Here is a 15,430-nt window from a genome sequence, read left to right on the forward strand (position 1 = left end):
TGCAGTAAATATATACGGTGTGTATCACATAATATCTGAGACAAAGAGACAGCGAGGAGCTGCTCCTTAAAATCTCTCTTCGTTTACTTCTGACGTCCGTTTTATGAATAACTGGGTGCGTATCATATCTGTAGTTCATTGTACACGCAATATGAAAATACGTCGCTTCATTGTTACTGGTCTGTACAAAGCGAATAACATGTAGGACACGAATATCAAGAACACAGAACAGTTGCGTTAAACGCGAGAATATTTATGAGCGCTAAGCGTGGAAAAGATTCACAAGGAGAATGTGAATAAAACAATATTCAGGCCTCATGAAAAGCAAAGGATTCCTCTTAATGCCACTATGAGGGCTGAAAATGTGGTGCTTGCGAACCCTCCGAGCTTCAAATGGACCGAGCGGAGGCTGTCATTTTTACTTGCCCTGACCCAAGTATAACCCATACGTTGAGCACGATTTCCAGGTAGCACATCTGTGTCAACGTTTTCGCGTGCATTCACGGCTTGTCACATCGACTAGAAAAACGAGAGAAATGACGAAACTTAAAATTGTTTTTTTTTGCTCCTGACAAGCTGAAAGCCATAAAAAAAAATGTGCACAATTACCAATTCCGGCTCTTCGCAGAAGCTTGGGTGCAAAATGAAGCAGAAGTACAAGTGCGGCAAGTGTGCGAAATCAGTCTTTTATAGTTTACCGATTTCTTATGGTAAAACGTATGCAGATATAAGTGAAATGCGTGTAAACGATCGCCTCTGTGAACACCCGTACCTCAGTGTTGTGAAGGACAGGTGCTGAGGATTCCTCGATGTGCACTGTAGGAAATGTGAATTGAGTGCAGATTCTGGCGCTTTACTCAGCTCCGGCCCAATAGAAGATCCCAACGCGAAATAGAGCTGTTCAACGATCTTTTATGATTTCATCATCACAAAGAGCAGCTGCAAACTGGCGCAGAAAATCATCGAGGCAGAGTTTGTTGACCGCTAGGGGATATCTGTGTGTCCAAGGCATCTGTTGCACTGTCCTCGAAACAATTGCAGTACTTGCGTTGTCACTGATTCTTTTACAGGCTGCGCACCTTTGATGTCAGGCCATGAGATTGAACACTGAACAACTGTTATTTCAGATTTGCGGTTTAGTACATGGTTATATGGCATGTATATAGCAGGAGGCCTAAAAGTCGAAACTGAAAATAGGGCCTGCTATGACTGCATTAACAGTGTGATATATAACTGCGTGAGCAGAGCCATCCTAGGTAAACAAACATCAAAATACAAACAAATGTTCAGCAGATGAATGTAATAGATAAGTTTCTGGAGACAAAATCCTAATAAATATCAGGATTCAAACATGTGGTGTTTTAACATTTTTTTTAAACCTGTACAACGACATTTGTCATTTCAGTGAAGGGTGCGAGTTGTTCCAAGTGGAGATGGCAAAGTAATATGTTGGCTCGCCATAATTAGTCCGTGTTTTCGGTAATAAGAAGTTGTTGGACGAAGCAAAACGTGTGTTTATTAGTAAATACAGTTTCAGGAAAAAAATTGACTCAAGTACATTTATTCATGACTTTAAAAAGGAAAATCAGGACCTGAAATTTTTGTACTTGCTCAAAATGCATGCTATGAGAGAAAGTGATGATTCTTAGCGCTTGTTTATGCATAGAAATAAGACTAGATAGATGATCTTAGTGCATGCTACCCCATGAAATAATACACTAAATATTATGGTAGTGTATAAGTGCGGAATAAATAGACAGCAATGTACCTAACTTGAAAAAGGTCGTGTTCTGATAAGAGCCCTTATTCCAAAACCTATATTATTAACAACACAGGCAACATGATTTTTAAACTTTAAATTTGAGTGAACAGTCACGTCTGGAAATATAGCGCAGTGCGCTTGTGGTATGGCAACAATATTGATGTGTATTGATAGGTCTGAAGTAATTTTTTGAGGGCGGCGTGGAGTACCACAAAACTGGATTTAGGCGGAATAATTTTAATATAGTTAAAGCGACCCCTAGTTCTGTAAGGATCGTAGCAGTGAGTCAATGTTTGAAATTAATTCAGAAGACGTGTTACCAGAAGCCATGATGGTTGGGTCGTCAGCGTACAATAGACATTGAATTGTATTTAAATAAGATGGAAGGTCATTAATATACGTTAGAAAAAGGAGGGGCCCGGGAATTGAACCTTAGGGCACTCCTGTATTAATTAATATATGAGGCGACAATATACCTCCTAAACACATGCTCCTGTATCTATCAGATGAATAACTTTTCATCAGAGTTAACGCCAGACCATTAATGCCATAATTTAATAGTTTACGAAACAGAATACAATGACTTATATTATCGAATGCTTTGATGTAGTCTATGAAAACAGCTCCAGCTATCATACCATTATCAAGTTGCGTCCTGATCCAATAAAAAAATATAAGAGCGCACTTTTTGTGGAATGCCCATGTCTAAAAACGAGCTGAAAAGGTGATAAAATAACAACCTTAGCGTAATAGGTATGTGTTTGTATTTCTAGTAATTTTTCTACAACCTTGCTTAAGAAGTGCGGCCTAGACATGGGGCGGTAAATCTGCATTTGTGTTCTTTAGCTAGTTTTGATATACTAGGGAAACTTGTCTCCAAAATGATATTCATAACGTGACCGAAAAGTTCGGAAATAATGTGCTGGACGCATTTAATGTGGGACGAATGTGTATTGTCTAATCCAGCCCCTGTGATATTGAGGTTGCTTATTACATCTACGACTTCGCGCGTGCATGGTCTTAAAGAGAAGAACTGTGGCTTACGTGGAAGAACACGAACTTCAACAGCTTCATGTGTTTCAGAAGAAAAAAATTACAAGCGCATTGGATATAGGTAAGGCGTCGTGAAGAGCTAAATCATCATTCAGGGTAGTTTTGGTAGATTGTTGACTAGTTTTCGCGTTTAAGTATTGATTAATCAATTCCCATTTCCTTTTTGCACATTACTGCATTCGACAAGATTGCTCTCAAAGAATTTCTTTTTTTTGCATTTTTAATTGCCTGGTTTAATTTTTTCAAAAAGAAACTTGTACCGATGCAAAAGACGAGTATTGAAGGGTTGTCGTGTTGTTTTTTATACAAGTTCTCTTTTTCCACAGTGATTTTAGCCTATATATTCCTTTATATTCTGCCTATACATTCCTTCTCCGGCGCATAATACTTTGTTGCAATTAATGCTCGTGTGTCATGTGCCTTTCTGCGCTGTACACATCTGATTTAGCGCTTGAAATTTCGTGTCTTTTCACACGCTTTTTGGTCGTAATAGCTGTGTACGACTACGGCACCGTGTTAGTGCCTACCGACTTGGCGTTACCCGTCTCGGTTTGTACCGTTACGGGAAAATATCTTCTTTAAATGAGAAATCGACAAGCAGTTTTCTATAGGATAACATGACATTTTGGTGGAGGAGGAGGAAAACGTTTTAGGAAACTAGACTGTTCTCGTCTTCTTGAGTGGAGCCCTCACTCGAGGGCTCCATGTGCAGCCGCGATCCTGCTGGCTCCCCAGACCAGCTGTCGCTCGTCTAGCGGGTTCGTGCCGGTCAGAGCGGTCTCAAGAAGGGTTCTCTGTCCATGGCCTCGTTTTCCACAGCTATTTTCTCGACATGATCGGTGAGCCGGCGCTGGCTTGTCGGCGCCGTGCTTGAAAGGGCATCTTCCGAAGAGGAAGACGTGTGGAGGGTTATATGTGGGACGCCGCCGCATGGTGTCGTGCAGGCTCGAACGTAATGATACAGTGTAGGTCGATCTTCTTCGCAGCTCAGGCATTTGTCCGGGTAGAGGGTGGGGAAGAACAAGTGTTTGTGTTGTAGGTTTAGATTCGCGTGAGTGTGAAGTTGACGCCATGCCACAGCTACGGCCTTGGTCAGTGCTCGGCGTGGTGGTGGCCGTCTTATTTGTGTGCGGTAATATTCTGTGATGTAACTCTAAGTGTTCAGAGCCACCAAGGCGCCCTCGGTGTCTACTTCCACCTCCGCTTCCGTTGACAGCGCCAGGAAGATTGCTGCTCGGGCGTGCGCGTGGGCGTTCCAGTTGCCGGGGAGAGAGAGGCGATCAGGGGTCCAAACAATGCGCACGGTGGGGAATATATCGGGATTGACTGGTGGTAGCGCACGCGCAGCCTGCTAAGATGAAGCACCAGTCGCGAAGGCGCGCCACGCAGCCTGTGAGTCTGCAATGACTGTGTATGTTGGACTGGCGTAGTGTTCGTCATGTGTGGCCATGTGATGTATGGAAGCGAGGGCTACCTCACAGCGGTCTCCTCGGTCGGCGTGCTCGAGCTCATGCCTGGAACGATGCGAAACGTGCTCGAGCCCATGCCTCCAACGAAGCCCGTAATCTGAATGAATAGAGACAGTAACAGCTAGATTCATTGCTTCTCTGCAGGAGGGATATTTCGCAGCATCGACATATAGGACGTTTTGGTGAGAGCCGTATTGCCGCATGAGTGCCTTGACTTCGGCTGTCAGCTCGGGGTGCATGTTCTTCGGGACTGGTGAGACTCTGATATTAGCTGCGAGTGCGGTCGGGGTGACGTGTTACCTCTTCTGAAATGAACTGTTCGGGTACGTTTATCCTAGTCGGCGCAGAACGGTCCGGCCTATTCTCGTATCTCGAAGATGCGTGAGCTGGCCGGTCCTTTGTGCTTCCACTATCTATTCTGACGTGTTATGTAGTCCCAGCTGGAGCAAGCAGTGTGTCGTGTCAGGAGCAGTCCGCTACCTGTCGTGACTGTCGATCGCATGAGGACATTCGGCCGATTCAGCATCTTCGACTGAATATTTCATGAAGGGTATGGAATGTAACACGACTTAGTAGCAAAGCCTGCACAGTTCGCATGGTGTCCCTTTCCTTCTGCCCCTGCGTTTGTCAGAGATGCTGTGGATGAAGTGCACTACCTGTGCAAATTGCTTCTGAAGCAGCCCTACAGTGCAGGTCGCTCAGCCATTAGACTGCAGGTACAGGCCCTGCACCCGCAGTCTGTCTACTCTAGGGATGGTAATGCCTTCGTGGTGTAGGTCGATATCAGGGTCGACTACCTGGGTCCTCTAGAGCGCGCGGATAACGAGCAGTTCCGACTTCACAGCTCCGAACATAAGCCCGGTCTCAGTCGCGTAATTTTCGTTCATCTCTGTCTTCTTGAAGATTATATAGGAAGTGGCTGTCGGAGCCTGTCGTCATCTATATTGTGATGTTGCCGGCTTAAAGGGCATGGCGAACATCAGGACCTCTAGAGAGGATCTGGGGATTTCATCGGGTCAGTTGTAGTTTGATTTGTAAGACTAAGTATGGTCGACCACCGAGTCACTGATCTTGATACCATTAAGTGGGAAGGCTTCAGAGGAGGCGATTAATTTTTCCACTTGTCTTCTGAGTGCAAAAAGACAGCACCGGCATGCTTCAGCTCCTGTTTGGTGTGGTGTAATCCCTGGCACAATTGTTCCGTCGAAGTCAATCGTTTGTTCACACGCCTAGCAGCACTCGGCCACCGCGCTCCGCACAGTCATATGTCTAACATCCGCCTTGGGCCGTTTCATCCTTTCTTTGAAATTATTGGTTTCTCCAACGTACGACGTCGGGCGCCTTAAGCAGGGGGTCTTCTACATGACTCACTGCGCCTTCACTTCCGGATGATGGTGTTTTCTGCGGTGCAGGAGAGGTCAAATGGTAATGTCAGCTTGTGCACTGTTTGCACCCATTCTTCTCCAAGATCACGGCCAAAATTTGGCGGGGACAGTTAAGCTCCATATTAAGGGTACGACGCAATAGCTTTAATGGAATAATGCCCACATATGGAGTATTGGTCATTCTCTACTTGAAATGTATAAATTCCATGGAGTCCTAATAACACTCTTGGTGCAGTGGTGCTGCGGTTAGGCGATGCACCTCTGCCTTGCGATGGCAGGTACTGCCACCGGTGGGACTTGTGCGATGTAGGTTGCCCTTCTCGAGCAACCTCTTGTGACCAATTGTTATTTAACTGCCACCAGCCACGGTGCGCAGTTTGCTCACAATCCAGAGTACAGGTTGGGACGACGTCACAAGGTTACGTGACCTAGATGGCCCACGTGCCTCATAGTCTGTTACTCTTGAAAAGTTTCGTCGATTTTTTGCTCACAGTCAATGAAGTCGACGACGACGCCAGATTTTCTACGACACGAGCTTCTTAACGCAATCGCTTTGAAATATCGCTGCTGCCTTTTAAGTAAGGCATGCGTGTGAATTTTTACCACCCGCGTATGCTTACGCTAGACTGATAATTGTATTTTGTGCGTCTTTTTCTTATTTCATTTCATAAAATTAATAAAGACCAGTGGGTATCCGTTTGTTCTGACGTCAGCGACGACTCGTTTCTTTCAGTTTCTTTCTTATTCTTATCAGAAAAAAAACTCTCCCACTCTCTTCAACAAAAGTGTGCCATCAGATGCCTTGTGGTGAGTGGGGCAATTGGAGGCGAATTAGAGGTGCCCTCCTGCTTGTCTGGATTATTGTCTAACAAAAATTGCAAGCCTTTTTCGTACCTTGTGGTTAGGACGTCGAGAAAAGCAAGACTCTCGTGCTGTTCACGTTCAACGTTTAACTGTACGACAAGTTCGACGTTGTTTAGCTTGGTGTGAAAGTATCCTATTTGAGACGTTTTTCTCACTCAGAAGCCATAATCTATGTAACGTAGAAAAAAAAAACTTTGGCTGTAGACCAATGGTGGTAAGAACCTGTTAAGTACCCATTATGACCCATACTCACATCTTCATAGCAGTCTCTGTTGTGGGCTTGAAACATTCCTTTTAAAGTGCGATACCATGTGTGGAGACGAAACTCGAGCAGGCGGCATGCCGCGCCGATGCTCAATGTTGTTCATTTGTACAGGAACGGGTCCTTCTTTATTGCGGTGGGAGTAACGGGCACATTCAGAGGCAATTAAGTGCAAGTTGCTTAGGTGCTTGCTAGCCAGTGGAGCTAGCACCTTGTAAAATTTGTCGGAAAAATGCTACAGAAGAAAGAGCTGAATTCTACAGCTGGCCGCCGTGAAATGTTAGTTTGTGAATTTTATATAGGCCGCATATCCTTGGAGCTCCACAATTTCTAGAAATGTGGAATAGATAGTGTCTTCAATTTGGGATGGGACTTGAATATCTCAGGAAAAATTTTCTTGAGGTTGCTTCTAGTCTACGGGCTCGGACCCTGTGCAAGCTTCTTATATGCCACAGTGCTAAGTAGAAACAAAGCCTTTTTCTCGCAGCCGCAGTGCTCATCACCACGGTTGAGCTGCCTGTGTACCGTGGCAGAACAATGATAGTGGCGTCGTCTTAGAGTTCACGCTCAGCTTGTCTTTGTCGGACCAGCTTTTTTTCGAAAACCCATAACGGATGTAAGCGTTGAAAGGTCAAATTAACCAAAGAATAAATATTTTGCTTAACGATGTCATACTGAAACCTCGCAGTTATGTTAGAAATACGGCGTAAGATGTGAACATTGGGCTTAACATGTGTTTCGAGGGAAAAATATCAACTGCAACCAAGGAGGTGAGATCGCTGCGTAGCTTGAGAAGGTGTCTTTTGGATGTATATCTTCGAACGCTTGACAAATAAAAGTTCTCGCGGAGTATATAGTTCGCGAATTCCAGCTTCGCAATAAACCAGTGCATCTTACCCTTCTAGCGCCACCTCGTAGCGGTTGTAGCGGAGAGCGCGAAGAGGGGGAAGAACCTGAAGCGCAAGCCGGAGCGAAAGATCGGGACCTTGCCCAGGGCCGGACGCTGCCGCCGCCCCACTGCTGTCTCCTCTTCGGCAGTCCTCAATAAATGTGGCCGCGGTCGTCTTCCGGGGTGAAACACACATTGTGGTGACCTAAAACAGCCCGAACGCCCCATTACAGGAGCACCGCAGCTGTACCTACGCGTTACTGCCTCGCCATGGACCTACCGCAAGATGAGTGGCGCCCCACCTCGCCCCAGGACCCGCCCCGAGTACAGCTGTGGCCATTCCGCCCGCACAGCCCCATTGCTTGGTTTGTGCAGATGGAGGCCCAGCTATACGTCAACGGCATGGCGTCCCAGCTTTAGCGGTTCCCCCTTGTCAAGTGGCAGCTGCCCGCCGACGTCTTGGACCAGCTCGACCTTCCGCCTCCGGACGACCACCTGTTCGATGGATTGAAGGAAGCTGTTTTCCGCTTTTACGGTGCTCCACTGCACCATACTGCTGCCTGCGCTGCACTGCATAGTTTGACAAAGGACGCAAGTGTGGTTGCCAGCACCTGTCCATCAGCGGCGCCAGCCCAGGCCTCTTCGAACCCTCCCGTCAGCCCTCCTGCGGTGTTACCCGTTCAGGTACCACGCAACGAGCGCCCCATCTCTCCGGCTGGTTCTTCGACCTGCGAATCCCCATCACCTTCAACGCACAGTTCGCCGGCCCCTCCGTCTCTGCCTCCAGCGTGGCCAACTAAGCCTCCTGCAGTCAGCCCCACGCACATTCAACGCTTCCCGGTTGCGCCGGGCCACCTGCTTCACTCGCGCCACACCGCTGGCTGTACATCGGAAGACACTAACCGTGCCTGTGTTTCTGCGACGGCCGCGACAACCTCGGCAGCCACTGTACTTCGCGAGGCATCGAGACACTACCGTGCGTCGCAGTCACAGCAGCTGGTGGCGTCTGCGCCATCCCTTCCAGCCGACTGTGGCCATGCCATCCCCGACTCTTGCTTTTCCTTCACTGACTACGCTGCAGTCAGCACAGCATCAGCTCTCATCAGTGCTGCCGGCCCTGATCAATCGCTTACCCCGGCTCCGTCTCCGCTGCCTGCGACCCTTGAGCGATTGACAGCCCGTGAGAGTAGCGGCAAGTCGCACACCCAGCGACATGAATCATTGTTTCTGCGTCGCCGGTACCGCCAACAGGCCACACATCAGCCGCATTGTATTTGACCTTACCGCCGTATACGAAGCACATCAGTCCAAGTATGCCGCCCTTCCCGCCGCCGGCTGTCAGCCTGCTCCGCCTACGCGACCGCATCTAGCTCATCGCCAGGCCAGACCGGATCCATGCGTCGACACCGTGACCGCGCCACGCGGTTTTCTCTGGGCGATGGTGCCTACTTAGTTACTCCGCCTACCCCCAGATGCCGTGGCACGGATCGCCCTCTGAGAAGCGGCCAGGCTCGCCCTCCCGAGCTTGCACCGCCTACCCGATGGTCCAGCATGGAACTCGTGATCTGAACTTCTCCGGCTTCTGCTCCTTTTCACTTACGCTTTTGGGCACTCTTGTGTATTCAGGCTACGAGGGAGGCCGTAGTGAAGGGATCCGGAAATTTCGATCACCTGGGGTTCTTTAACGTGCACTGACATCGCACAGTACACGGGCCTCTAGAATTTCGCCTCCATCGAAATTCGACCGCCGCGGCCAATATTGAACCCGGGTCTTTCGGGCCAGCAGCCGAGTGCTCTAACCACTCAGCCACCGCGGCGACTGGGGATCCTTGGCGATGAGCATGGAGAAGGCATCATCCTCAATGCCTTTCATAATATGTCTGATCTTGTCGGCCTCGCTTATAGAAGGGTTGACACGCTTGCAGAGGTAGACGACGTCCTCTATATAACTGGTGAAGTTTTCACCGGTTTGCTGGGCTCGACGTCGCAAGCGTTGCTCGGCGCGAAGCTTACGACTGCGGTATGGCCAAAGAGTTCTGTGAGACTGGTTTTGAGAGCTGCCCAGCTTGAGATGTCAGCCTTGTGGTTTCGAAACCAGAGGTTGGGTACGTCGTTGAAGTAAATGATAACGTTGGTGAGCTTGACGGTATCGTCCCACTTATTGGATGCGCTTACGCTTTCATAGGAGGCCAACCAATCCTCCACATCCGTGTCATCTGTGCCGCTGAAGATGGCCGGGTCACGCTGGCGCGCGGCGCCGGAACGGAGGCGGTGAAGCGGTTTGGGTGACGGTCTCAGGCATTACGGAGGCGGTAGGCAATGCGCGGGTGCGAAGCTCCAGAACGAGGAGATCATTGGCGCCTGCACCACTTGTAATAAGGAACGTATTGCAAAGCACTGCGTCGCGAACAGCCAGCGGTACAGTCCAGGCACAGACAAGAGGCAACGGTCAGTCCGGAGCACGCACGAGGCACGGAGCTTTCGGCGCTCGAGCTTCGGAGCGTACGGAGCGTTCGGCGCTTCTCGTCGTCATCTTCGTTAAGCACCAGCCTCTGAAGATTCCAAAGCCGAAGGCCAGTCTTACAGTACACGGTTAAGATATTGAAAAGATGCTAAAATTGCATTCATATTTTTTCACCACGTGTTTGAAACGTGCTCGAAGCATGCTTTAAGTGGCGTATTTTTGGCAAATTTCAGGAAGATATTTAGAATACCAAGCGTAAAACATCAAGAACCTATTTCCGGCATATTTTTGGTGTACTCATGAATACAAGATATGTTTAAAATACATTATAAATATCCCAAAGTGTATTCCAAACGTTTAGTTTTCGCTAAGAGAGTGGTTCTTTCTTCTGATATGTTGCAAAATCTACCTTTTAAAGTGATTCCAACGCTCGCATCAAACAGTCAAGACTCCGATAGAAAATCTAAGGGGAGCTCTTTTGACGATAGCAGAAGCATTAATGAAAAAAAAAATTCAAGAGTGCCGTCGGGTGACCTGCAGATGTATTGATTGTTAAAAGTGAAATCTTACATTATATGAAAAAATTGCGTTCATAAACTATTTTCTGCTCAAAAATGCTTTTATCTAGAATTGTTGGGTATGGTAGGCAGAAACGAATCGACCTAGACCGTGGCTTAGAAGCGTCCGGCGAGTTTGCGTAGCTGGAAGTGCCGCTAACAACACAACAGGTGTGCCTAGACTTCGTTTCACCGGACATATTCGTGGATAACTCCATCTAAATACTAAGAGGACCAAAGCAAACTCCACAAAAACCAACTACAGACTGCGCAATCGAACGCGCCGGCTGGCGCCGGCCCATTCCAGTAACGAGGGAAGAGCCAAGATGCGGCGCCACCCGTCCAACTGTCCAGTCTCTATAGTTAGGCTGAGTTCTTACATATTCGTGGAAGCAAAGAGTAAGATGAAATCATTAAAGCGGCAATTTAATTTCTCTAAGTGGTCAATATTACTGAAAAAAAAAAGATTAATGTTCTTTGAGAAATATTTGAAAGATTAGTGCAACCTGCATAATTTTGCAATTTTAATGCCTGCGAACGCGATGTGATCAATGCAAGATGTTAGAAGTCGTCTACGGGAGTTTTTGCAGGAGCTCAAAGCAGTTCTAGGCTTACGCCTTAGGAGCAAAGGAACGTGCAGCTGACTCGGATGTAGGCAAGAATAGGACAGCTTGCCTTGGCTTCACGTGCCACCAGCCCCGTGTCGTCTTTATTTTCTTTCCCGCATGGGCACGCTTTGGCCGTGCTCTTGTCGCAGCCAAATGAGGGCGCTAAACAGTGTACAAAATTTAACAATGCTCTTGAAGTAATTAGAAATCTCATTTCCGTCTTTACGTGTTGACATTGTAAAAATGTAAGGAAATCTTCCTCTGAGACACCGGAAATGGAATTGTAGTTTTCACGAATGCATTCGACGACGCTGCTTGATGCGTTGGAGTTTCGAAAAATTAAATAAACAGTAATTATAAATAACTTTGAGGTGTGACATTCAGCAAAATACTCCAAAGAAAACTTTTTTTCCGCTTATGTAGTTCGCAGAAAAATTACCAGAAGTCGCTGTCAGGGACTGCATTTAATCCCAACAAGATATGACGGGACTGATTCTAAACGACACGGACATACAATTGTTTGCTCGCTAACAGCGGTGTCACATGTATTAGCAGACCATGCCTGAAAGTGGATACCGAGAACGTCGATGTCACCACTGCAGAAAAATATAGGCGAATTGATGAGCGTGTTAAAACCAGCAATGCTAAGGAGAACATCAAGATGTGCTCCGGCTGGGTGATATGCAAGAGCAATTGCATATTTCATTGACTATTTCCGTAAAGTATAGTTACATCGATCCTACTTCAAAAGTACAATGCACAAGTGAGTAGAACACATACGCACTAGGAAGTAGCGGCAAGATTTCCTTGGTAAAACAACTCTTGTGTAACCGCTGGGCAAGGAATCGAGGTTGAACAAAAACTCTGTGCTGCCAAGGAGACCGAACAATCTCAAATTGCGCACTGAGGGATTCTCTCTTCTGAAAAGGAGTCAACGCTCTCTTTCTAGCCTTTCGCTTCTCAACCTCTTTTCGTCGGCCCTCTTCAGCCTCAGCCTCAGATTGAGCAGTTTTAAAATTCAAGTAATTTTTTCCTCCTTGCCAGCGTCTTACAATATTACAGAGTAATAACCGTATAAGACAACCCCTCAGTGGATTATTCGACTTGAAAAACCGAGCTTACCTTAATAAGCTGATTTGTTTAATCGAAAACAGTGTATCGGGCGTTTCAAGCACAACACAAACTTTTAAATTTACTGGGTCGGAAAAATAAACAATATATTGAAACAATGAGTTGGAGCAGTGCCGGGAGTCAGTTAAAAAAAACAATGAATTGGTTACTTAACTGAAGGTCAAATGCTTTTGTGTTACAAAATCTGGTGGTTAGCGACAATTAATTGAACAAGACTATTGTAAATCACTGACGGCAACGAAACAAAGTCGTTCTCGCAAGATCTCCAGCTGTAAGGAGAACTGCGTTTTTCTGCACAAAATAGGAATTTAGCGCCAGCAGTACGCATTGAAGCAAATGGTATGCCCTCTGATAAAGCGTTGCAGTGCGCCGTCGGCGCGAAATTTGAACTCCAAACTGTGTTGTACTATGAATGCACTTTATTTATTTTTGCACTTGGCGGCTACTATCCTGTTTTTTTCATCTAGCGGCGAAGGAGAAGGTTGTTGATGCTAAGGAACAACAGCGCAGGAAGTTAGGATTGGGTACTGAAGGAACTGCTGCCCGTCATTGCGGATGCTGCATTTCATTTGCACTGAGATTCCAGCGCTCCTTTTTCGTTCAGTTTGCATTTTGTGCTCAAAAAGCTCTCCATTTTCTTGAGCTGCAGGGCCTTTCAGAACAGATTCTCTGTAGCAATGCCTTGTCCATGCATTCGAAATCGCAATTGGCACTAAAAGCCTACATTATTAAAGAAAAAGCTTAATATTGAATTTTAGTTATATAGCGAAATTATTATAATAATTTATGCAGTAACTGAACTATGGCCTCAGCTGGGAGTTGTTTCTTAGAATAAATTTATTTTTATTTCGAAGTGCCAACATTTAGAAATATTCGAAAGTTTTCCCCGACTCACCCAGCCTACAAATACGGTGTGCGTCAGCTCTTTAGTGAGACAGCAAGAAGCTTATTAAGAGCCACTCCTCAGAACAATTCGCCGTTTGGTCTTTTGGCATGCGCTACATCTATAAATATGCCTTTAATACTTTGGTTGTTTTCTGTACACACATCATTGTTTTTTACTTCATTGCTAGTCGTGTGTAGAGGAACGAATTGTGATAAATGACAAAAGTTTCTGAAACTCAACGCAGTAGCATTCACCGAGTCAATTCTAATAAACCCGTAAACACGGCAAACAATAAGAAGAAGGAGCGAATGAACGCAACATTATTCAGAACAACAAAACATCCCCAAATATGTGCTCACACATTTGATACTATTGTCACATGCAACTGAAGAATGCAACTGCGCATGCCCCTCAAAGTAGGCCCTCCAGCCCTTCTCATTGACCGGTTCTGATGACGTCGCAGTTGAAATTCAGCAGATGCTTGGCAGGAAAGAAAAAGAGACGGTCCTTTATCCTCGTGCTGTTCGGTGTGGGCTGTTCATTGTTTGAGCTAGTGGTGAGACAGTTGAAAGGAGAAAGTTGAAGGTTTGAAGGTACGGCGCAGGGGCACTACTGCGGACCAGCGCATTCCCTACGGCGCGGGCGCAAAGCACCGTTTTCTTCTCTTTCCTGCCTAGCCTCTGCTGTATCGCCGTAAAACGTTATCGGAAAGCGCAGCCTGAAATCGCAGGTGGCTGACAAGTGCCTCCGTGATATAGGATTAACCGCGACATCATGACAAACGGTCAAATCCATTGGCTGCAGGGCCTCCTTTGAAGGGTATTTTTCGCTGCGTTCTTGTGATGTCTTCGACCGTACACATGACACTGAACTCGCTGCATATCTTTGCGCTCTGACCTCTTCACTACGTGCGGCGTCTGAGAGTTGTTCCTAAGCGTCTGGAGTTTCTCACGACTACGCCTCCGATACGAAGACCAAAAAATATGGCACTAAGCTAGAAGCATTCAGTGTGCGGCTACGCATTTTGCCACTTGAGGACGACGAAGCCAACGTGAAGCACGTGCACAGTGTGGCGACGTCATCATGAAACGGAGCCAGGTGTGGATTGTTGTGCGACGTGCGTATCATAGGTATGCTGCAAAACAATTGCTCACGAAATGCTTCCCAACCTACCATGACTGTTGAACCACTGTATGCAATACAATTCGCACGGTGAAAGAAAGCATTATTCGTGCATAGTATTCGACATAGTGGCTAGCGCATAAAGAAAACGCACACAGAAGGTATGTGGACAGGACAGAAGCTAGCCACTATGCCAGGTTCTAGCAACCAATTAGCTCAATTAAGAGCCTTGTCAGGCATAGTAATTTTCTCTATAGTTTGCTCTCGATAATTTGCGAAGACTTTGCAGGTAGCAGCTATAAGGTTGTCTTCAGGTAGCAATTGAAGAATGCAATAGCTCAGCACAGACTACAAAAGTCGTTTCAGACCACTTTATCAATCTATATATGTGAAGCGCCAACGTTTCCAAAATAGAACATGTAAGAAAAATGCCTTACAATTTTACTGTCTTTTTTAAAAGCATATGAATTTTCAATAAGAGTTGCCATATTTGCAATATTGCTTTATAGTGTAGCGTTTCAAAAGTTAAAGAAGGGGGGAAGATAGAGCTCAGGAGCTCGCCGTTAGAAAAGAGTTCCACGAGCACTTACCACTGTCTGATCGTCAGGACGAGACCGCGTGCCCGGGCTCATCCGGCTCAACCTAGAGGGCGAATTCACGCTGGGTTTGAGTGCACAGAAATGAAGCCAGAAAGGTACGAAAGGTACGAAATCACCAAAATAGCATTGAAAACTTCGCAGCGACTCAAATACGAAGCATCCAAGGTGGCTTGTCGGCTACGGAGTTCGCCTCTTGAACTAGAGGATGTTGGACTGAGTCCCGGCCGCGGCAATTTTGTTTCGCTGGAAACGATTTTCATTAATGTGTGTGCGCTATGCAATGGCAGTGCTTGTTAACGGGGCTCTGCGACGGTAACCAAGCATTTTTTCGTTCTTCTCTAAGTTTAGCATGAGTCATAGGCCGGTCTTGAAGCCCAAA

General features: G+C 46.5%; 1 long non-coding RNA gene across 1 annotated transcript in view; it reads left to right on the top strand.

Moving 5' to 3' along the window:
* Positions 1-2,727: 2,727 nt before the first annotated feature.
* Positions 2,728-15,430, top strand: part of LOC144107057 (uncharacterized) — a 74,881-nt gene continuing 62,178 nt past the window's right edge. The window contains exon 1 of the long non-coding RNA XR_013309207.1: positions 2,728-2,876. This is a non-coding gene — a long non-coding RNA (uncharacterized LOC144107057). The remainder of the gene's footprint in view (positions 2,877-15,430) is intronic.

The sequence above is a fragment of the Amblyomma americanum genome, chromosome 10 (genome assembly GCF_052857255.1).
Source record: "Amblyomma americanum isolate KBUSLIRL-KWMA chromosome 10, ASM5285725v1, whole genome shotgun sequence".
Classification (NCBI taxonomy): domain Eukaryota; kingdom Metazoa; phylum Arthropoda; class Arachnida; order Ixodida; family Ixodidae; genus Amblyomma; species Amblyomma americanum.